Source organism: Ursus maritimus (genome assembly GCF_017311325.1).
Source record: "Ursus maritimus isolate PB19 chromosome X unlocalized genomic scaffold, ASM1731132v1 scaffold_X1, whole genome shotgun sequence".
Taxonomy (NCBI): Eukaryota; Metazoa; Chordata; class Mammalia; order Carnivora; family Ursidae; genus Ursus; species Ursus maritimus.
In genome coordinates this window covers 4354140-4378156 of record NW_024423319.1, presented here as the reverse complement: position 1 = coordinate 4378156, position 24017 = coordinate 4354140, and the positions used below count along the sequence as shown (strand labels likewise).

Sequence of the window (24017 nt, the reverse complement as noted above, 5' to 3'; positions counted from 1 at the left end):
CAGCTCTTCCAGCCCCCACCTCGGCCCACACAGAAGACCCTTGCAGCCTTCGGATGGCGCTTTGTTACTTTTCCGCCGCTGCCCTGTCCTCACGGTCATGCTGATTGCCTTTGACAGTACCTTAGCCATCAAGCAGCCCCTCCGCTACTTCCAGATCATGGAATGGTTCGTGGCTGGGGCCTGCATTGCCGGCTGTGGTTGGTGTCTTACCTCATTGGCTTCCTCCACTTGAGTCCCCATATTCCGGCAGACTACCTCTACGGTACCTGCAGCCTTCGCTGTAGCTTCACCCACGCTTGTGCTGACCCTCTCCTGCGTTGGCTTCTTCCCAGTCCTGCTCCTCTTTGTTCTTCTACTGCGACATGCTCAAGATTGCTCTCCCATGCACAGCCAGCAGATCCGAAAGATGGAACAAGCAGGGAGCCATGACTGGGGCATACAGGCCTCCACGGACTCCCAGCGACTTCAAGGCTGTCCGCACTCGTGGCTGTTCCCTCATTGGGAGCTTCACTCTGTCCTGACCCCCTTCCTATCACTGGCATTGTGCAGGTGGCCTGCCAGAAGTGCTACCTCTACCCGGTGCTGAACGGTACCTGTGGCTGCTCGCGGGGCAACTCCCCTGCTCAACCCACTCATCTATGCCTATTGGCAGAAGGAGGCAAAGTGGGCAGCAGCTCTACCAGATGGCCCTGGGAGGAAGAAGGGCTCACCTTAGCCGCCTCTCTCTCAGCCAGGGATGAGTGGCCCAGAGGGGCCCAGGAAAATTCCATCCTATCGCAAGTATCTCCCACTCACATCTTGATGGCTAAGATGGTCAGAGGGCAGAGAAGTTTCAAAGCGCTTTCTCCCTCCCCCTCTCTGGGCCCCAACTAGGAAATCAGATGGAGCTAGGGGAATGAGAGTACTTGCTTCAGGGCAGCTGACCACCCCTCACCCCAGACTGAGAGGAACTGAGGTAGGGTGCTGACTTTCTTCTATAATCCATTTCCTCATCTGCAAATTCCATTCCTCCCTAGCTTTCTTTTGCAATGTAGCTGTTTCTCCTGTACAGGTATGCTTACTTAAAGAAATGTACTACTGAAATGATAAAAATCAAACTCCTATTTTTGAATGCACTAGAGCAGCATTGTCCAACAGAAATATAATGCAAGTCACATATAATTTTAAATGTTTGAGTAACCGTGTTAAAAAGGTAAAGAAAAAGCCAGGCAAAATTAATGTTAATGTTTCATTTAACTCCAATATATCTAAAACATTATTCCAATATGTAATCGATATAAAAATTCATCTGTACTATGTTTTTCATGCTAAATCTCTGAATCTGATGTGTATTTTACCTTTTACAGAACACTCCATCCAAATGATCCCTATTTCTAGCTCAGTAGCCACATACAGCTAGTAGGCACGTATCGGGATAGCACAGCACTAGAGAAATGAGGTGGTTCCTTTTTAACTGTTTACTGTAGTGACGACTATAATAAATTGGAGGAGTCCTGCCCTCCCTTATGTAAATCAGACTTTTTAGGAAGTGACTTCTCCTAAAATGTGGAACTCTGAACGCTAGATTCTACAGCTTGTTCTTTACACTTCATGGTGTTCAAAACACTGTTTCTTTGGAAATAGCCAGTCTTGTGGTTATTTCTGCTACTACCCTCCCAATCCACCACGTTTAGGACTCTGTGTGTACCCCCTGTTCCTCATTGGCTTCTTATGTCATAGCGTAGCTATTTGCGTGATAACGATGCTGGAGACACTGGAAGGGGAAGGAAGAGAAAAAGGGGTAGGTACCAAGAGAGGCACTGCCAAGCCTCCACACTGGACCCACTTTTTCCTCTCTGAGATTGACCTTCTAAATCCACACATTTTCCTAAGAAACTCAGTGGAATAAGAGGATGCCTCTGAAATGTTCCAGGAGATCAGCTGAGGAAGCATGTGTCTCCTGCTTTCTGTATGGGTACAGAAAATGGCTGTTAGGCCAGAAATTATGGCCAGCTCCCTCTGGGTAACCCCGGCAGCAGAAATTCAAGAACAGAGAGGGAAGAAACCAGGGAAATATGCTCAGTCTCCCGAGCTTCCCTGTAAACCCTTCCTCAATCTCCTGGTCTCACAGTGATTCCTAGAAAGTTTGGCCTCTAGGCCCTCAACTAGATTATCTCCCTAGAAAGCTGCTGAGTGGAAAACGAAGAAGGCAAGAAGAAAAAATACAGAATGGATTAAATTTGCCTGGGATTGGTGCCAAAACAACCTTGGAAGGGTTAACCCCATGATATGTCTAAATTGATGGCCCGAGGTTGCATGAATCCAATGTGTAAAGGCTAATGCCAAGAGGCCCAGTGAAATTTTTCATTCAAATCTGAAACTATAATGTTTGGAACCAGGATGGAATCTGGCCATCCTCCTCTCCACAGGATGCGCCGCACCATGATGTTTTGCACCCTGGTTTTAATTCTTCAGTCTTAGATTAACTCCCAGCTGGCTTCCCCAGTTGTTTGGAGGTTAATGATCATTCTTTCCATTTCCATACTCCGAAAAATCCCTGCTCTCTATTTTCACTCCTCTACCTTCAGCACAAATGGCCTGTTGCTCACTGATCTATTCTAATACACACCAACCTCTCCTTTGGTAGACTTTTTTTCACAGTTGCTCTGTTGACCACTTGCCCAGAGGAGAGCCATGTGTGCCTTCACCCAGCAGGCTTTATGTTCCTACAACTGAAGAACTTTTTGGCTTTCAAGTGGGTGATGGAACCCAATGTGCTTTGAAGTGCTGGGCACCCAGCAAGTACCACTTATGCCAGCAATAAGGCACCTTCTTGGTTGGTTAGAAGTACGGGAATCATATAAACACAAACAGTAACTGAGTTTGAACAAGATGGAAGCTTGACTCAAATCAGGCCTCCTTATTGGTGCTTCAAAGCTTAATTTCGCTGGCCTTGTTACAAAGGACTGATCTTGCCAAGGTAACACAAGCAAAGTGGAATGGAAATTAGTCAGTTACAGGAGAAAGGCAGGAGCTGGAGGAAGCTAAGCAATCTGTTGTGTTTTACTTGTCAGTGTAAGAAACTTTGCTATCCCTGGGAGGCAGTATGTTGAATAGAAAAATACAGGCTTTGTAGTCCGATATACCAGTGTTCAAATTATGATTCAAATGTTTAAACATGTGAGCTACAGTTTCCTCATTTGTAAACTAGTAATTAATGCCTACCTTATATGATTATAGAGATTAGCTCAGATAATGTATGGGAAGATGCCTAGTAAACTACAGCAGATTAAGTACTCAGAAACGTTCTTTTCCTCATCCTTAAAAATCATGAAGAATAAAATATTCATCTGACAATTTAGGAGTCTGTCCTACTGTAGATATTATAGCCAGGATAAGGACAATTAGGCTCCAATCTGTGAATTCCTCAACCCCTGAATGTTTTGAAAATGAGTGATGAGAGAGGACTCAATTTGAAAAAGACAAACTGTAAATCTAATACCTTAGCAGGATCAAGAGACGGCAGATACAAACAAGGCACTATTATCATACACTCTGGGTTTAAGAGTAACTGCAATTATGGATCTGTCATTTAATAAGCCACCAAGAGCAGAGAGATACAGCATGCTATGCAAAAGTCTAATGGCTCTTTGACTAGGGCTATGGCACAGATAAGGGAATGGCGTTGAGAGGAAACATTTAGATTTCATTCATGCACCGATGTTGTCTCCTGGTAAACTTGTAAAGAAGCCAAATCCTGTTCAGCAATTTGATCAAAATAGCCAAAAGATATTAAGACCTTGTAGGACAGAATGTAGGTCAATTGGTCCCATTTATAATTACCTATAAAGATCTTTGTGAATTCTGTTAGTAAAAACTAGAACATGACTAAGTTTTCTACTTGCACTATTTTGGGTAGCTGACATTATGCATACACCCTGCTTTCTGAGGACTACTCTCAAGAACATAAGGACACACAACCCTCTGCTACGGGGCATTCTGAGTGGTCTCCACAAGAGTTAGAGGCCACAGTTGCCCTGATCTACCAAACCTCCTCCTTGTCTAATAAGCCCATCTCTGAGAGTTGGCCAGCCAGGTTAGCCTTGGGATATGCTTTCTCCCCTATGTGGAAAAGTATTACTGATTCAAAATGGAAAATAGAACTGTTGACTTTGATTTCATTCACACATTGCTCAATCAATGGCCAAACTGAATAGAGACCAAATGAAAATAGCAGGCACAACTATATTTCAAGGACACACATAGAACAAGAGAGGAAACATGGCGTTGATAGCTGGGCAACAAGAGCAACAATGGACCCAAGGGCAGACCACAACTCCTTAGCTGCCATTAGTACCACTTATTTTGTGACTCCTTCAGTACTCCCATGCCATCCTTCAAACTGCTGGCTGGTCTGGAGTCTTCCTTTAATTAACAAACCTTCATGTGTTATTTCTGCAGTCATATAAACTTGATAATGGTACACATTGTCAACTGTTATTCATTCATTCGTCCATCTATCTGTCTAGCTACTCCACAAACATTTTTGAGAGCTGTAGGTGTTAAAATTTCCCTAGCTTGCCGGATTTCTTTCAGAGCTATATAATGATGTATATAAGAGGTTTGTTATTCTTGTCTGATTATACAATAATTTTTGTTCATTTCAGAAATTTTTGAAAATACAGAAAATCATAAAGGTACTCCATAATTGTACTATCTATAGATGATCACTGTTATTCTCCATGTGTTTTCTTCACTTAACATTATATTGTGCATATTTTCCTATGTAATTAACTTTCTTCAAAACATGACTTGTGGGGCCCTGGGTGGTGCAGTCGGTCAAGCATCCAACTCTTGGTTTCGGCGCAGGTCATGATTCAGAGCCTTGAGATTGAGCCCGCGTCGGGCTCCTGAGCTCAAGAGAAGTCTGCTGAGTTTTCTCTCTCTTTCCTCTGCCCCTCCCTGTGTCCCTCTCTAAAATAAATAAATTTTTTAAAAAAACCATACCATACTGATTGCATGTTATTTCAACATGAGAGAGTAATAATTTCAACTCATTTCCCTTATAAAATGTACACTTGTTATTTCCAGTACTTCCCTGTTATAATACCATTATAAATACCCTTGTGTATAAATATTTTGACACATCTGTTTAACTCCTTAGGATAAATTGTAAAAAGAAGTATTACTAGAGCTCAAGAAGCATTAAACATATAAGAATTCTTGTCATATATTTTTGCTAGTGATTTCTTAAAGTGTAATGTTTGCCTAGGATATGCTTAAGAGAAGTCAAGAGCAAGTCCAAGAACTAACTAGACCACACTGACATGACAGATCTCAAAAGAAATAAAAAGTACATGGCTTCCTGAAGGCATAAACCATACCAAGGGGTTAACTGTTGATTTTTTTTTTTTTTTTTACAAAAAGAAGCCTACTGCATGTCCTACCTTAGAAGTCTAGACTCATGCAGATTTAGAACATGGACAAATAGGACACAGCAGTTTAAGCGAAATCACCCCTACAACTGCATCATCAACTACGTGCGCGTGAATATCTAGGCATCACATTTCATGTGTTTTCACCTCAAATTATCTGAGTTAGTCTGCTTTGCAACATCATAAACATGGTAGGCATTTGAATATGAAAACATAATCACATGGATTCAGAGACCAGTTAGATGCACTTGTAGCTGACAGCCATAGTTTTGCTAAGTTGTCTGAAAGGGGAGAGATGTGTTCCACCTAGATCCAGCTGTAGCTAAGGTAAAGTGCATAGAGCTTAACACAGACACACCAGCCTTATATGTTCACTGGATTTACTAAGCTGTTGGGACCATAAGTTGAGCCACTGGGCTCAAAGAGCCCTCTCATGGAGGAGTCCCTAGAAACAACCAATGCAGCCGTTAGGGTCTCAGAGTCTGTTTTAATGCACAAAGCAGTTCCTGAAGTCTTTTGAAGCCTCTACACAGTAGGGCAAGTGCAGGACAGCATTTGCTCCAGCACATCTTCTGGAGGGACCAAAAGCTCATAAGACAAGAGCCTGAGGAGGTTCTCTTCATTTGTTTAGGTTTGTTTTTATTTGTGCATGTTGCACAACAATCCCATGATTGAATCATATTTCTATTTACTATAATAAACGTACGTTCCAGTTCTCTCTCGGGTTGTATTGACATTAAGACACCAAAAAGCTGATAAACATGTTATGATAACAGTTCAGTGGCCCAATAAAATGCCACAATTAGTCTTATAAACCACTTATTGTGCTTTACCACTCACAATATATTTTGCAGATTTGCCCACTGAGCCACTCAACAAATACTAAAGCACTTTTATAGAAAAGCAAACTGGTGTCATGTCATCTGCAGAAGGCTTAGAAACAGTAAACAACTAGGGAACCTGGGTGGCTCAGACAGTTGAGCATGTGACTCTTCATTTTTGCTCAGGTCATGAGATCAAGCCTCATGCTGGGCCAGCCAGTGTGTGGACCGCTCCGAATTCCTCTCCTTCTCCCACGCCAGCCGGACGCTCCTCTCTCTCAAAAAAAAAAAGCAAAACGAAACCAAAATTATAGCCAAATGGCAGTGAGGTTATTTCAAGTGTGGGAAAAGATTCATAATCCAAAATTCCAACTACCACTTTAAGATTACCAGTCCTTATAATATTTTTTTAAAGGTTTTATTTTTATTTATTTGAGAGAGACGAGAGCGTACAAGTAGGGGGAGGGCAGGGAGGGAGAAGCAGGCTCCCTCGCTGAGCAGGGGAGCATGGGGGCTTCAGTCCTCAGGACCCTGGGATCATGACCTGAGCCTGAAACGCAGAACGCTAACCGACTGGAGCCACCAGGGGCCTCCTCCTAGTAATCTTAAACAATAGATGCATTAAATTGCTTTTTTCTATTTGCTAAATAAATAGGAAGACAGTGATGCATAAAGAGTGTTTATAGGATAGGCCAGCTCCAATAGCCAACTTGAGTTCTGATGCTGAGAAAGTATTATGAAGAAAACATCCCTAGTGAATCTCAGGAATTAATATGGAGAAAGTTATTATGAGAAGATAGAGAAACTGTTTCTTAAAAACAGTTTTATTATTTTATGCAATCATCCTGACTAGTTGGAGCTAGCAAAAATATCATCCCCTTAAGTGATATGCTTAGTAGAATAGTAATAATGCTATTTATGACAGGTTCTTAGTAGTTTAATCATTCTTCCCAAATCTGTTTATAAGCCTAACAACACACTTGTTCACATTGGAGGAGAGAGGGTGAGAGTCAGCCCCATGTCCAGATTACCCATTTCAAACTAGTGGCATCTGTATCAATAATTCAAGCCTTCCTTCAATAAATCGTCAACATACAACAAAAACAAAATTTCCGTGTGTTAGTGAACTGTGCCACTTAGACTGGAAAGCAAGGGTGGGCTAGTGAGGAAGGGAGGTTGTGAGAAGAAAGGCCAACAGAGAAAACAGAGGAAGAAGAGAAGGAAGAATAAGAGGGAAAATTATATATTGCAGTTAGGTCTCCAGGAAGGCATAATTGCAAGCCAGTGTTACAGTGAAGTGTCAAAGAGTGAACCACCACAACAACTATTGACGTTCTTTCTCCCAGGGTGCTAAAGATAGGGGAATTAATGAAATCAATATTCTTTACTGCTCACCTGCCATAAACTTTAAGTGACCCTGCATGCGCTGAGTCAGTACACCTCTAGCATAGTGATTATAGCTTGGGCCTGCGAGCCACAGACTGCCTGGGTTAGAATTCTGGGTCTGTCATTTCCTAGGAACAAGTATTCTACCTTTTCTGTGCCTCTGGTTTCTCTATCTAAGATAAGAAAGTATCTACCTCCTAGAGTGGTTGAAAGAATATAAACTAGTTTTATAAAACAAATATTTAACAGATCTGGATTATATATAATAAAGCCTATAAGGCTATAGCTTTATTATCTGAGTTGCCCATGCTGTAGCCTTTCAAAGAAAGCAAAAAACAGGAAAGTTTTTTCATCTTATAGCCTTACAGATTTTGATCATCATTTTATCCCTTCAAACCTGGGGTTTCCTGGACAGAAATGTCAGTTGTTTGATCTTCAGGTTGCTGGTAACACAATGGATTTTCATTCTAAAGGAAAATATCCATGTGATCCTCTGGAGTTAATATGAATCGATCTTTATTTTGTTACCAAACAGCTTCATGGAAATTCCTCCCTGGCCATCTTAATCAAGCTAAACCTCATGCTGGGTTTTTAAAAGTGTTACTGAGATGTAATTGACATACCAGAAAGATCATCTGTTCAAAGCATACAATTCAATGTTTCTTAGTATATTTAGACTTGTGCAACCATCAACCATAACCAATATTATACCATTTTCTATCCAAAATGAATCCTTATACCCATTAGTCATCCCATTTTCCCCAAAGCCCTAAAGGCAACATCTAACATTTACTTTCTATCTTTATGAATTTGTCTATTCTGACATTCTATTTTTTTTTAAAGAGGTAAATCAGCTTTTAAAATTAATTAATTTATATGATGATGATGATGATGATGATATGTTAGTCCTCCCAATGAAGGGTATTAAGGAGGGCAATGTGACATATGGAGCACTGGGTGTTATATACGCAAAACAATGAATCATGGAACATTACATCAAAAACTAAGGATATACTGTATGGTGACTAATATAACAAAATAAAAGGATCAAGAAAAAAGTCATTAAAAATTAATTTCAAAAAGATAGTACTTAGACATAGTTAAGAAAGCACTGTGGGAGTGGCAGAATGAGACAGAGAAGAAATCCCGAGAACTATGCACTAGTCTCAAATCTGCCACAATCAGTTATGTGACTTAGGACAAACTGTTCTTCATTTTGTGAGACCATATTTTATCTACCTGTACATAAAAAGGAGTAGATTTCAGTGGGTCTTAACCTCTTTTGGGTTGCTCTCTCCAGGCTACCCTCCACAACAGGGTTATTTTCCAAAAAAATAAAAAAGCTGGTTATATTATTCCCCTATTTAAACTTTGCCTACCCCCACTCCAGAATAAAAAAAATTCAAACTCTTTCCCTAGTGCATATAAAGATCCCTCATAATTTGACCCTTGTGGTCACACTATTCTTATTTCATTTCATTCCAGCCCACAGTTCTGTACCAAGTGCTTCCCAAAGTGTAGTCTAAGGACCACCTGTATCAAGTACCTGTGATAATGTCTGCCTTTGCCCCAAATAAGGTTAGGATCTCAGGCAATGGAATGTAAGAATCTACATTTTCACAAGATCTCCAGGAGATTCTGCCTCACACAGTATTTGAAAACACTGCCCTACATTTTAGCCATACTGAACTTTCCCCTATTTCCCTGCCTGGAATGTCCTTCCCTGCCTTATCCATATGGTAACATCTGCTATTTAACTCAAATGTCATTCTTATGCTAGGTGAAGCCTTTAGCCAACCTCCTAGGTAACTGGCTGTTCTCTCTGTGCGTTTCTAGCACTTTGTTCATCTTTCCGTAGTACTTAGTACCTCAGCCATAATCATCTAATTAGCATGCCCTTTCTCCTCCCTATAATGTGAGCTTGAAAAGCTATCTCTTAACTTATTTCTTTTTTTCCCGCATCTGAGGACAGTAATATACACACAAAAATGTTGTTGAACAAATCAATGAATAAAGATGAGCTAAAACTACTCATTCCACAAATGTTTTTTAATTTTTAAATGTAAATTTGATTAATTAGCATACGGTGCATTACCAGTTTCAGAGGTAGAGTTTGGCCATCCATCAAGTCTTATAATCAACTACCGTGTCACATCACTCGCTCTCCCAGCGCCCACCACCCGGCCACCCCATCCAGCAACCTCCCTCCTCCAATAACCCTCCTCCAGTAACCCCAGTATGTTTCCTGTGATTTTTTAAATTTTAACTTTATTTAAAATTCAGTTAGCCAACTATATACATCATTAGTTTCAGATGTGGTTCTTAATGATTCATCAGTTGCATGTAACACCCAGTGCTCATCATATCACATGCCCTCCTTAATGTCACACCACCCACTACCCCATACCCCCACCCACCTCCCTCCAGCAACCCTGCTTATTTCCCTTTTTTCTATTATTAATATCCTCAGTTTATTTCCCTATAGTTAAAGAGTCTCTTATGGTTTGTCTCCTCTGATGACTTCCCACTCAGTTTTCCTCCCCTACCCATATCCTCTGCACTGTTTCTATATTCCACATATGAGTGTGTTTCCTATGATTAAAAGTCTCTTATGGTTTGCTCCCCTTCTCTATTTCATCTTATTTTTCCCTCCCTTCCACGACTGATCCTCTGTTTTGTTTCTTAAATTATGCTACATGAGTGAGATCATATAATTGTCTTTCTGACTGATTTATTTCGCTTAGCATAATACCCAGTACCCTCTGAAGTCCATCCACAAATATTTGAGTGCCTACAATGTGCTAGGCACTGTTCTAGGACAAAAGTAGCACAGAACTTTTGCCTATAAGACACAGTAGAACCCCAACAAGGTTCTATCTGAAGCCTCTTTTTCACATTTTATCTGTAGAAACTTCCAAATGAGCCCACTTTGCTTTATTCATGCTAGTAAAGAATCGTTTTACCAGATGCTTTACAAGTAGTCAGTATTATGACAACGAGTGGCAGTGGAAAACACAATGCACTTTGTCTATTCCCACAAATGTGCTTTCAGAGTTTAGACTCATTTTCATAGTAACTTTATCACTATTCGGAAAATGTAACTTAAATAACTGGCAAAGGAGAAAGTAGCTAATGAAAACAAAGCCAAAGTGATTCTGCCAATAAATACTTTAATGAGAACCGAGGTTCGAAAACATACATAGCAGTAAATGCCCGGCCTATGCCTTCTGATCTAGCCCAAGCCAGGGCTAACCAACTAACATTTAACTAACATTTGAAAAGAAGGCCATGTTGAAGTCATCCATCAGTATCCATCTTCATAGAAGATACCACACTGGGGCCAGAGTCTCAATGTTAACACTTCCTCTCAGGGAAAAGTTAACATGGTAACACAAACACATGAACAATTTTGAACCATCCTATAGTTCTTCCATCAGAGGCTCCCAGGCAATCCAGTGGTTCAGTAAACACAACTGTTTCAAAATACATTAGGAACACGGAAAAAGTGGAAAAAAGAGAAAGGTCAGCAGGGCTTTGGCTCCACATATACATTTAGTCCTTAGATTTGAAGCCCTTGAGCTGCTCTCATGTAATAAAAACTGAAGAGTAAGTCATGGAAGATTACTGGATTGATAGTGAAAACTCCAACCAATTCCCTAAAATTGTGCATTGCATTCTCTTACATTGAGGTATTTAGTCTGTGCACTTGTGAGTTGCACTTGCTTATATTTTTAAAAACAATACCTAAGTAGTCAAGCACTGCTGAGTGTCCACCACGTCTCATTATGTGATTTGGCATGTAGCAATAAAACAGATTAAAACTAACATACTTATCGCCTTCAGGAGCAAACAGGCCACACACACACACACACACACACACACAATCTCACCACACACCCCCAAAGAACATTAATGACAACATATAACACAATGCTAAGAGTAATTGCTACAGACTTTAGGTGATAGGATCAATCCCAAGGAGGGAGAAGAGATACTATCTCCTCAACCTATAGTCTCCACAAAGGCAAGGAATTACTTTTCAACCCTGCAATACTCACCACTATACACACAAACTACACATAATATCCAATTCATCTCTCTGCAGAGAGGAGGCACTCAAACACAGTCTGAAGAAAGGTGATTCACCCATGAGGAAGAGAGCCCCACTTGGCCTGGATTCCTTTGCTCTGATAGTTTTCTACCTCATTATTTCCCCCAGTTATTTTGTTCCTATATGTTAGGAGTAGGAAATATGGACCACCTCAGCAGTGTACTTTCCTTGGGCAAATCCCAACAGGGTTTCCAAAAACTTCATAACCCCTTCCAGATTTGGTTGTACTTGTTTTATTTTAAAGAAGAAATTTTGGTGTCTCTTTCTGCTGCCTTTAGTTTGAACTACACCCAGCTAGAAATCATTTCTCTACTTAGTTCCATCCTCAATGGTCACAATTAGAATGTTAGAGTTTCATGCCTAAAGGTGTCGATAATCTATTTTTCCTTCCCAAAGCCTAGAATTACCTGGGAGCTTGAAGCATCTGCTTCTTCATTCTCATATTCTAAAAAGTGATACAATGATGTTCCAGGGTCCAAGTCGAAGCCAGTTTGGCCAAAATACTTTATAGAGTGCAAAAATCCCTCATGTTTCACCATCTGAGGAACTAATAAAAATAGAGTGAATTCCTCTAACTATTTACATCTGACAATTATACTTTTATTTTAGTATCTTTCTATGTCCCTCTCCAACAACTTACGGTTCGTGAATGCTGTTTTTCTAAAGACAAACATTTTGAATTCATATGTCTCTAAATCTACCTACTCATTCAACAATATTTAGCACCTTCCATATGCAAGGTGCTTTTCTGATGTTTACATACTTTTCTTGAGTTATATTATTTATTATAGAATATATATTAGTTAAAGAATATTATATATATATAATAATACGAAAGACCTAGTTACACTCCAAGATGACTCCAATGAAGCATCAATTATTATATACCCTTTTAACTTCCCACAAACCCTCAGAGAGCTGTGTCACACAGAGAACAGTATCTGTCCCATCAGGTCAAAAGCAGTTATATTAAAGCTTCTCCTTATTTTCTCTTAATGTTCCAGTAGACCATAAGCTAGTTGTCTATTCTGGGAGAGGCTTAACTGGTAGAAAAGAAGGATTTCTAGCATAATACACGAGGATCTTAAGCAGATAATACCGACAGCTTCAGCAAGTACCTCAGATGGCTAGCAGCCCTGCGCTTGACATCTGACCACAATCTCATGAGAGAATCTAAGCTGAAATCACTCAGCTAGGTTGCTTCTGAATTCTTGTAACCATGAAACTGCGAAATAAATGTTTGCTGTTTTAAGGCACTGAGTTTTTGGAGGGATCTGTTATACAGGAAGAGAGAACTTATACAGTCCCTGCCCTCATGGAGTGTATGTTTCAGCAGAGCTGACAAACAAATACATGGATTGATACATATTATATTCAGAAATGAAAAATGCTAGTAGGAAAATGGAAGTAGGGTATAGGAATAGGGAGGTGGACAAGTCACTATCCTTCTGTTTCATCAGGAAACATGGACTCACCTCATGTAAATGCTTTCAGGATTACATGAGGAACAATTGAATTGCTTGGAGTTTAAGGTTTCTGTTTTATACAGTGGGAGTCCCATCACACACCCACTGATGGCTTAGCTCAAAATAAATGAAAATTATGCATACCAAAGGTCATAAACTGCGTGGCGTATGTTGAATTGCAGCCGACAAAAAAACAGTTCCTATTGAGTGGACAGACTTGTTTAAAATATCTATTAAGTAACTCCTGTGTATGTAAGGCACTGGGTCATTGAAAATGTTATTCTGCCCTTCCACTGGTGAAGTAAAATCCACCACTATACTAAAAATGGATATTATTTGGATAAGACAGTAATAGGAGAATCCAGCATTTATAAATATCCCTATCTCCATCCTTAGATTAAGAATACTAGATCTTATCTTACTAACCAATTTTTTGAGCCAACAGTAAAGAATAGGACTTTTCATAGAAACAGAGTGGTAATATCTTCCCCAATGGATTACCAGCAAATGCTGAAGGTCTCAGACCAAATGAATGTTGGAAAATTGTGAAATTCAGCCAAATTTTATAAAGCCCAGATGCAGATAACCTAGAATCAGACTGCTAAATGCAAGGGACTTTAGAGATACAATCCAATATAATAGAGTTAATTTATATATTTAATTATAAATAGTGTCGCTTCCTGCCTGATGCTCTCCAATGGCTTCCTGTGATTTCATTCCAACTGCACATTTTCTTCAGGACCTGTAGATCCTACATGATTCAGCCTCTGCCGGTCTCTCCAGTTTCATTTCCCTGATACTCTCTCCTTCATTCACCATACTCAGCCACACATAGCCTCCTTTTAACTCTTGAACATATCCACATTCATTCAACCTCAGGGCCTTTGCATATCGTTCCCTCTTGAAACGCTTTTTTCAGATTTTCATGTGGCACCTTCTCATCATCAGACCTCTGTCAAATGTCACCTCATCACAGCCTTTTTCCTGCTCAGCCTAGCAAAGTAGTTCCTCTATCATTACCAAGCCACTGTTTCATTTACTTTACCTGAAATTATATTATTGTGTGCTTATTGTCTGTCTCCTCACCAGAATGTGGTCCCCAGACTAAAGGGACTATGTTTGTCTTGTTCAATATTAGTACCCCAACACCTAACACGGTCTGCCACAAGAAAGTTCCCAATAAGCACCTAAATGAATATTTGTTGAAGTAAATGAACATACAAACACAGTGAGGGTCTCTAACACTCCCATGAGGCGCTATGCAACTTTAAAAAGCTCCTAATAGACATGACCAACCTTTCAGAACACTAGGACTGGAAGGCCCACTTTTGGCTTCAGGCATTGTTGCAGAAAACAAACAAGAACTTCTGTAGATAACAGAGACAACAGGCTACTTTTGTAAAGTGATCCATTCAATAAATAATTTGCTGTGGATAAAGGTGATTACAATGCACATAGCCCAGTCTTCACGAACTACAGTCTAGGGGGGCAGACAGACATTAAAAGCAATTACAATAAATGTAACAAGTGTAAAATAAATGTGATATAATCATACAATGGAATATTATCCAGCCATAAAAGGAAAAACACACTGATACACACTACACATGAATGAGCCTTGAAACATTATGGTAAATGAAAGGAGCCAGTCAAAAGGTCACATATCCTATGATTCCATTTATATGAGATATCCAGAATAGACAAATCTACAGAGACAGAAAGTAGATTAGTGGTATCTAGGACTAAGAGGGAGGGAAAAAGGGGTGATAACTAAAGGGTACAAAGTTTCTTTGAATTCATGAAAATGTTCTAAAAATCAACTGTGGTCATACATATCTATGAATATACCAAAAGCAACTGTGTATAGGTAAATTTTATGATATGTAAATTAGTTCTCAAAAAGATGTCTTAAAAATACAATAAATGCTGACAGAGCAAGTACAAGAAACTACATACACATAACCTAGTTCAACACTCAGGGAAGGCCTTTATGAAAACGTAATGAGATCTGAAGAATGAATAGAGCTAGCCAAGAAAAGGATATTTAGGCTGGGGTGGCGCATCTAACAAAACATGTGGCATAGATGAAAATTTGGGAATGAAAGAAAAGTCTACCAGTAGAAATTGTACAGTCCATCTGGAATGTGAATAAAGGTAGCAGCAATAAAGCTGTAGAAGGAAAAAGGAGCCAAATCATATAGAGACTTGGGTCAACAAGAGGCCATTCAAGGGTTTTAAGATGAGAGGTGACAGGATAAGATTTGCTACTGTTTGTTTCTATGTCAGAGATGAATGCATAACTCCATTTACCAAGTGCCTGGGGACTCTTACGATGAAAAATAAAGATGATGTGATTATATATAATGGCAATATAGAGCAGTCATTATAAAGAATTTTAACAGCAAGTAAGTGAATGAGTAAATATAAGTAAAGGTTACTGCCAATATGAAAATATGTTTCTGCCAATACAACACAACATGGTGGTTGTAAGAATAAGCTTTGGAATCAAACAGACTCTGGTTTAAGTCTCAGACCTGCCACTTATTAGTGTGTAATCTTGGGTAAATATTTAGCCACTCTGACCTGAGTTCCCTTGTTTATAAAAATGGAAAACGACTCTACTCCATAGGGTTGCTGTGAATTAAGGATATACCACGTGTGTGGCACATAATAAGCATTCACTAAATGCTACCTATTACTCTATTATTGTGCCTTCTATGTCCTCTTTAACCGACTCTTGAAAGAGATTTTACACTTGTCTACTTACCTTGATTCCTATATGTTTATCTGTCTCTATTAGAAGTGTCATGAAGGCTGAAACTTTTTGTTCACCCAACTAGAACAGCACCTGGCACATAAGACTTAAACATTTTTGTATTCAATGAATAATTAAACACACTCCTCAATGCAATCTAGCTTTTGCAAACACCAATCCAGCAAGCCTCCTCTAGAACACATTAAATGCAATAGATATTTTGTAGTCCTTATACTGGACTCTCTATTCCAGTTGGCATTAATTATTCATCTCTTCCTGAAACTCATTACTCCCTTGACTTCCATGACTCTTCTAAGTTTCCTCATATCTTTTGACTGTTATCTTTGATGTCTTTCTTAGGTTCCCACCGCGAAGCCCTTAGCAATTGACCCAGAGTTATTTCCTTGGCCTTACCTTTTCTCCCCTACACCAACAATTGTCAAGTGTAAGGATAAGCATATCAGAAATATTAAGGAGGAGCAAAAAAAAAAAAAAAGAAAAGAAAGAAAAAAGAAATATTAAGGAGGGCTTTTACCAAACTCTACTCCCCAGAGTCTGAGAATCACTTCCTCTGTAAATCAGTATTAATGGAAGGAGTTCATAATACTCTAGTGTGCTAGAAAGGCAAAAAAGTTGGGAACTCCTCTACCTTTTCTCCTTGGTCTTCCTCCACAGTTAGGTAACACCTGTACACTACTGATTCCCAGGCTCCTATCTATACCCCCAACTCTCCCTGAGTTAAGACTAAGATATCCAAAGAGATTCACTGGGTATTCCTCATGCACTTCAAACTAAGCGTCCAAAACTGTACTGTCTCCCAAAAACCTGCTCCTCTTCCTGTGATGCCTCTGTCAATAAGTATCACCACATGGCCACAAAAAAAAAAAAAAAAAAAACCAGTACGTCATCTCTGACACCTCCTTTCTCCCACACCTCCACACCCAATCAAATCCTGTTGACTTTATCAACTAAATTATTCTCAACTCTATCCCACCTTCTGTATCCCCACCACAATGCTCAAGTTCAGGCTTCGTCAGCTCTAACTTAGATTACTATAAAAGCCCTCTAATCAGATTCCATCTCTAAGTCAGTGTTTCTTCAAAGTGTAGTACCCACATTAGCAGCATCAACATTGCCTGAGAACTGGTTAGAAATGCAAACCTCAGGTCCTACTCCAGACCTACTGAATCAGAATCTGGTGATGGGGCCTCTGTGAGGGGGCCCAGCCAGCCACCTGCATTTTAATAAGCCTCCAGGTAATTAGGTTGCATGTTAATGTCTTAAGAACAACTGCTCCAGGCTTATCCCCTTAGATTAATGACTTTCAACCTTAGGTGAACACTGAAACCATCTGAGGAGTTTTAAAATATTTTCAACCTGGGTCCTATCCCCAGAAGTTCTGAGTTCATTGGTCAGTGCGTAGACACTGGAGCTGTGAAAGTTCCCCAGGTGATTCCAATTGTGCACCGAGGACTGAGAATCACTGTCTCAGATCCAGTCTCTACAAAGCCAGAGTGATCTAAAATACAAATCTGACTTGATTAAAATCTTTCAATAGCTACCCATCAAGTAAAAAGAAAGAAAGCCCAAGCACCTCAGCATAGCATTCAATACCCTTTTAACCTAATTAGCCCTTAGCCATCAACATGAGAAAAGCACTATAGTATAGAAGTAAAAATGCTGGTTTAAAGCCAAATGGTCTGAGCTGAAATCCCACTAGCTGTGAAACCTTGGGCAGGTTAGAGCTTCAGGGTCTACCTCATGGGGTAATGATGAGGATTAAGGAGGAATATATGTAAGTCTCATTAGGACAGTTTCTGATACACAGTAAGCATTCGATGGACGTGAGTTACAATTATTCAAGATGCCACCATCTACAGGAGCCTATCCTAAACTTCCAAATTAGACTAAAATTCCTCCCATAGGTCCCTGAGTTTATCACTTACCAAGCTTTGTTAGTTATCTGTTTGTACACCTACAGTATACTCTAATTTCTCTGTATCTACTAAAATGGTGCCTGGTAGATAATAAATCGTTGTTAAACTAAACTGAGAGCAGCAGAGAAACCACAGGGAAATGTTATATTTTATCCGCAAATTTGCTTTTTGTAGAAGAATGATCACCAGTGATTACATAATACATTTATGCTATTCAGCTTCCTACAAACGTAACAGCAGAAACTTTTCAAAGGCAAAGTGTGAACAATAGCACAATACTAAACTGAAATTGAGTACCAGATTTTCTACTACAGGGTCTCCGCTTGTCTGAAGCAGGCAAATGTGGGATATGTTAAGTTTCTTCTATCAATAATTCTACATGGTGCTATCAATAAAGTGTCCCACAGATCGCAAGATTCAAGTTGGAATAATAATATTAAGGATCAATGTGTATTATATTGCCAAGGAGACAGCTTTTCTACCTGGGAGTTACTCCGAGACACTATTAAAAATATACATAATGATTCTTCCATCTTCAAAATGATACATAGCAACTAAGAATAAGGACTGAATGTCTGAGACATCAAAGAAAATTAAAAATGCAAACCAAGTCTACAGTGTGCATACCTTTAAAATACCATCCAAGTACCCTTGTAGAGGTCCACATGTCCCACAATTGCCCTCTGTTCATCATGCGAGTTCGAACCACATCCACTGGATTGGAAGCCAGAGCCCCAGCCAAGCCGCATGTAAAGCTGGAACTAAAGGTGAAAACTTTAAGATAGATGCCTCACTTCCAATCCTGACTAAAGAGAAATTAAGCCAAACATAAATGCAAATGTACAGTCAGACTCATCAGATAAAACCTGGCACTTGCCCTTTCATTACAATCTAAAGAAAATATTTCCTAAAGAGACATCACTCAAAAGTTATCCCCACTGGGATGCCTGGCCGGCTCAGTCAGTAGAGTATGCAACTCTTGATCTCCAGGTTTTAAGTTTGAGCCCCATATTCACTTACAAAGAAAATCTTAAAAGAAAATCTTAAAAAATACTTAGGGCACCTGGGTGGCCTAATTATTGAGCTTCTGAGTCTTGGTTTCCACTCAGGTCATGATATCATGGGTTATGGAATCGAGCCCCTGGGGCTCCATGCACAGCAGGAAGTCTTCTTGGTGATTCTCTTCCTCTGTCCCTCCCCTCACTCACACTCAATCTCTTTCTCTCTCTATAATGAACAGATAAATCTTTTTTTAAAGTTATCCCCTTCATTTTTTCATCCAAAACTCAGCCTTTTGGGGGCAATTTGTAAGTCTAGCAAGATTCCTAAGCAGACTGTATACACACAGCATCTATTTGTCATATAAAGTTTTCATACCACAGCATCATATACCAAATGCATTTGAGCAGTAAAGTGTCATAAAAATTGTAAGATGAAGAGAATGTAGGAGGAGATTAGCAACAGTTTTCAGCCTGAAATTGTGGTTTTGCTTCAGAGGCCCTATAAATTTTCACTTTTTTCTGATTCTCATTGAGAAAAGTTTGCTTTCTAATCCAAATTAACCAAAGCAAATAACAGATAAGTTTAGATATAGAGGCTGTATATGAACAAATGCAAAACCTATAGACACCTGATAAGCTGTTGTAACAGCTACCAAGTACCAAAGTACCCATAGCATCTGGGATCTCTGTACAAGTACTGGAGGCTTAAAGTTCTGGTGATAAAGTGGACTTCAGTGAAAGATGCTTTTTGTGCTCAAAATAATGGAAATATGGAATAAGTACAAACTATCACACTTACACAAAGTGAGTTAGAATTGTGTCTCCCATCACCCCTGACAATATTAAGTGCTTTTTGTATTATCATAGACCTGAGCTCTACGCCCACAACGATAGCAGCCCGCTGAGCAGTTGGGACGACACCCTGCAAAACATAAGTGATATTACACACCAAAGAAATACACAAGTAGTGACGTAAGTCTAAAAGTGAACAAAATAGGTTTGAAGTTACAAAGTGACATAAAAATCCAAGTCTGAAGTACAGAGGTCATCCTTTCAAATCAATGGCTAATGGTAGAACACTTATAAAATCCAATTCACTTATTGTACTAAAAATAGAATCATTGGACTTAGGAAAACAGGCAGGCGATGGAATCACCATGAGACACAGGAAGATACATCTGGATCTCTACAAATGAACATCTCCAGCACTGAGTATTGAGGTATGAAGCGGGACCCGTGAAACCATGCACAGATATCGGAAGATAAACAGAAGGGGAGGAAGCCGCTTGGGAGCCGGGAAGTGGTAGCCACCTGCACGGGGAGCGGGCGACTCATGGACCGGCACCCGCGAGAGAGAAGACTGAGACCGTGAGCTGGGGAACGCGTGTCACCAGACTGAGGAGCCCAGAGCCCGTGTGCTCACTGGAACCAGACTGACACTGGGAGCTCTGAACGCGCGGGACAGCTGGCGGCTGGTGCTGTTAGAAACACACAAAGACAGAGACGCGCGCCCTGGAAGTGAGGGCTGGGACGCTGGGTGTGGGGCGCACATCCCGGGACGCTGCAGGGCTGAGCAGCACCAACAGAAACAGAGTTAAGTGGCCAGAATATCAGTGGAGAACAGTCTGGCATCCCTCTGTTCTGAGACAGAGGCTGAGATTCGGCCACTGCTACTCTGACTCTCAGAAGAGGCACAGCAAACCGCCAGGAAAGCGCCAGAGAACAAAAGCCTGGAAATACCGGCTCACAGTGTACCCATCTCCATCCCCCCTCGCAGGGGACACGGAGACTCTACCCAAACAGGGTTGTCTGAGTATCAGCACAGCAGGCCCCTCCCCCAGGAGGCAGGCTGAAAAATCAAGAAGCCCACATCCCTAAGACCCTATAAAACAAGGGTGCACGGCCTGGGTCCCGGCAATAATTTGGGCTCTGGACAACCCCAACCTCTCCTCATCAGAATGACAAGAAGGAGAAATCCCCCCCAGCAAAGAAAAGACAATGAGTCTGTGGCCTCTGCCACAGAACTAATGGATATGGATATAACCAAATTATCAGAAATGGAATTCAGAGTAACAACGGTAAGATGATGTGTAGACTTGAAAAAAGTATTAACGAAAATGTTAATGAGAATATAGAATCTCTAAGGGCGGAAATGAGAGCGAATCTGGCAGAAATTAAAAATTCTATGAGCCAAATGCAGTCAAAACTAGAGGCTCTGACGGCCAGGGTGAATGAGGCAGAAGAACGAATTGGCAAATTGGAGGATGGGTTAGTAGAAGACTGGGTTAGTAGAGAGAAAGGGTTGGGGGAGCATTTTTAAAGCTCTTTCAGAGAAAAGCTAAAATAGAATCTGGACGTAAAAATCCACACTCAAGAATGTAGGTTACGGGAGATTACTGACTCAATGAAACGTTCCAATGTCAGAATCATCGGCATCCCCGAGGGGGTGGAGAAAAACAGAGGACTAGAAGAGATATTTGAACAAATTGTAGCTGAAAACTTCAATAATCTAGCGAGGAAAACAAACATCCATGTCCAAGAGGCAGAGAGGACCCCTTCTGGAAGTTCAACCATGACAAACCTACACCACGTCATGTCACAGTGCATTTCGCAAATATTAGATCCAAAGATACAGTACTGAAAGTGGCCAGGGCAAAGAAATTTCTCACGTACCAAGGCAAACGTATCAGAATTACGTCAGACCTGTCTACACAGACCTGGAAAGAAAGAAAGGGTTGGGGGGCATTTTTAAAGCTCTTTCAGAGAAAAACATGCAGCCAAGGATCCTTTATCCAGCAAGGCTGTCATTCAGAATTGATGGAGAAATAAAAACCTTGCAGAATCACCAGTCATTAACCAACTTCATAACCACGAAACCAGCCCTACAGGAGATATTAAGGGGGGTTCTATAAAAGTAAAAAGGCCCCAAGAGTGATACAGAACAGAAAGTCACAATCAATAGAAACAAAGACTTTACTGGCAACATGGCATCATTAAAATCATATCTCTCAATATTCAGTCTCAATGTGAATGGCCTAAATGCTCCCATAAACGCCAAAGGGTTGCAGATTGGATAAAAAGACATGACGCATCCATTTGCTGTCTACAAGAGACTCATTTTGAACCTAAAGATACATTCGGACTGAAAGTAAAGGGATGGAATACCATCTTTCACGCAAATGGACCTCAAAAGAAAGCTGGGGTAGCAATTCTCATATCAGACAGATTGGATTTTAAACTAAAGACTATAGTTAGAGACACAGAAGGGCACTATATTATTCTTAAAGGATGTATCCAACAAGTGGATATGACAATTATAAATATATATGTCCCCAACAGGGGAGCAGCAAGATACACAAGCCAACTCTTAACCAGAATAAAGAGACATATAGATAAAAATACATTAATAGTAGGGGACCTCAACACTCCACTATCAGAAATAGAACACCCATGCAAAAAATCGACAAAGAAACAAGGGCTTTGAATGCCATACTCGACGAGTTGGACCTCATAGATATATATAGAACACTACACCCCAGAACCAAAGAATACTCATTCTATTCTAATGCCCATGGAACATTCTCAAGAATAGACCATGTTCTGGGACACAAAACAGGTCTCAACCGATACCAAAAGACTGAAATTATTCCCTGCATATTCTCAGACCACAACGCTCTGAAATTGGAACTCAACCACAAGGAAAAATTTGGAAGAAACTCAAACACTTGGAGACTAAGAACCATCCAGCTCAGGAATGATTGGATAAATCAGGAAATCAAAAATCAAATTAAACAATTTATGGAGACCAACGAGAATGAAAATACAACAGTCCAAAACCTATGGGATACTGCAAAGGCAGTCCTAAGGCGGAAATACATAGCCATCCAAGCCTCGCTCAAAAGAATAGAAAAATCTAAAATGCTGTTTTTATATTCTCACCTCAAGAAGCTGGAACAGCAACAGAGGGACACACCTAATCCACGCACGAGGAAGCAGTTGACCAAGATTAGAGCAGAAATCAATGAATTAGAAACCAGGAGTACAGTAGAGCAGATCAACAGAACTAGAAGCTGGTTCTTTGAGAGAATCAATAAAATTGATAGACCACTGGCAAGACTTATCCAAAAGAATAGAGAAAGGACCCAAATTAATAAAATTATGAATGAAAAAGGAGAGGTCATGACCAACACCAATGAAATTGGAAGGATTATTAGAAAATTTTATCAACAGCTTTATGCCAATAAATTAAGCAATCTGGAAGAGATGGAGGCCTTCCTGGAAGCCTATAAACTACCAAGACTGAAACAGGAAGAAATTGATTTTTTATACAGGCCAAATAATTATGAAGAGATTTAGTCAGTGATAAACAACCTTCCAAAAAACAAAACTCCAGGCCCAGACGGTTTTCCTGGGGAATTCTACCAAACATTCAAAGAGGAAATAATACCTATTCTCCTAAAGCTATTTCAAAAAATAGAAACAGAAGGAAAGCTACCAAACTCATTCTATGAGGCCAATATTACCTTGATCCCCAAACCAGGCAAAGACCCCATCAAAAAGGAGAATTACAGACCGATTTCCCTAATGAATATGGACGCCAAAATCCTCAACAAGATCCTGGCTAATAGAATCCAACAGTACATTAAAAGGATTATCCATCATGACCAAGTGGGATTCATCCCTGGGATGCAAGGGTGGTTCAACATTCGCAAATTGATTGGGGTCTTAGATTTTATCCAGAAAGAAAAATTCAAAAATCATATGATTCTCTCAATAGATGCAGAAAAAGCATTTGACAAAATACAGCATCCTTTCCTGATTAAAACCCTTCAGAGTGTAGGGAAAGAGGGTACATTCCTCAATCTCATAAAAAACAGCTATGAAAAGCCTACAGCAAATATCATTCTCAATGGGGAAAAGCTGGAAGCCTTTCCCTTAAGATCAGGAACACGACAAGGATGCCCACTCTCGCCACTACTATTTAACATAGTACTAGAAGTCCTTGCAACAGCAATCTGACAACAAGGATAAAAGGTATCCAAATCGGCAAAGAAGAAGTCAAAATGTCTCTCTTCGCAGATGACATGATACTCTACATAGAAAACCCAAAAGAATCCACTCCCAAA

At 40.1% G+C, this 24017-nt stretch overlaps 1 protein-coding gene and 1 pseudogene across 3 annotated transcripts in view; one reads left to right on the top strand and one right to left on the bottom strand.

Moving 5' to 3' along the window:
- The window catches only part of LOC121104727, a 2755-nt pseudogene extending 2015 nt beyond the window's left edge, over window positions 1-740 (top strand).
- Window positions 1-24017, bottom strand: part of SLC25A14 (solute carrier family 25 member 14) — a 58942-nt gene that overhangs the window by 11327 nt on the left and 23598 nt on the right. The window lies entirely within an intron of this gene.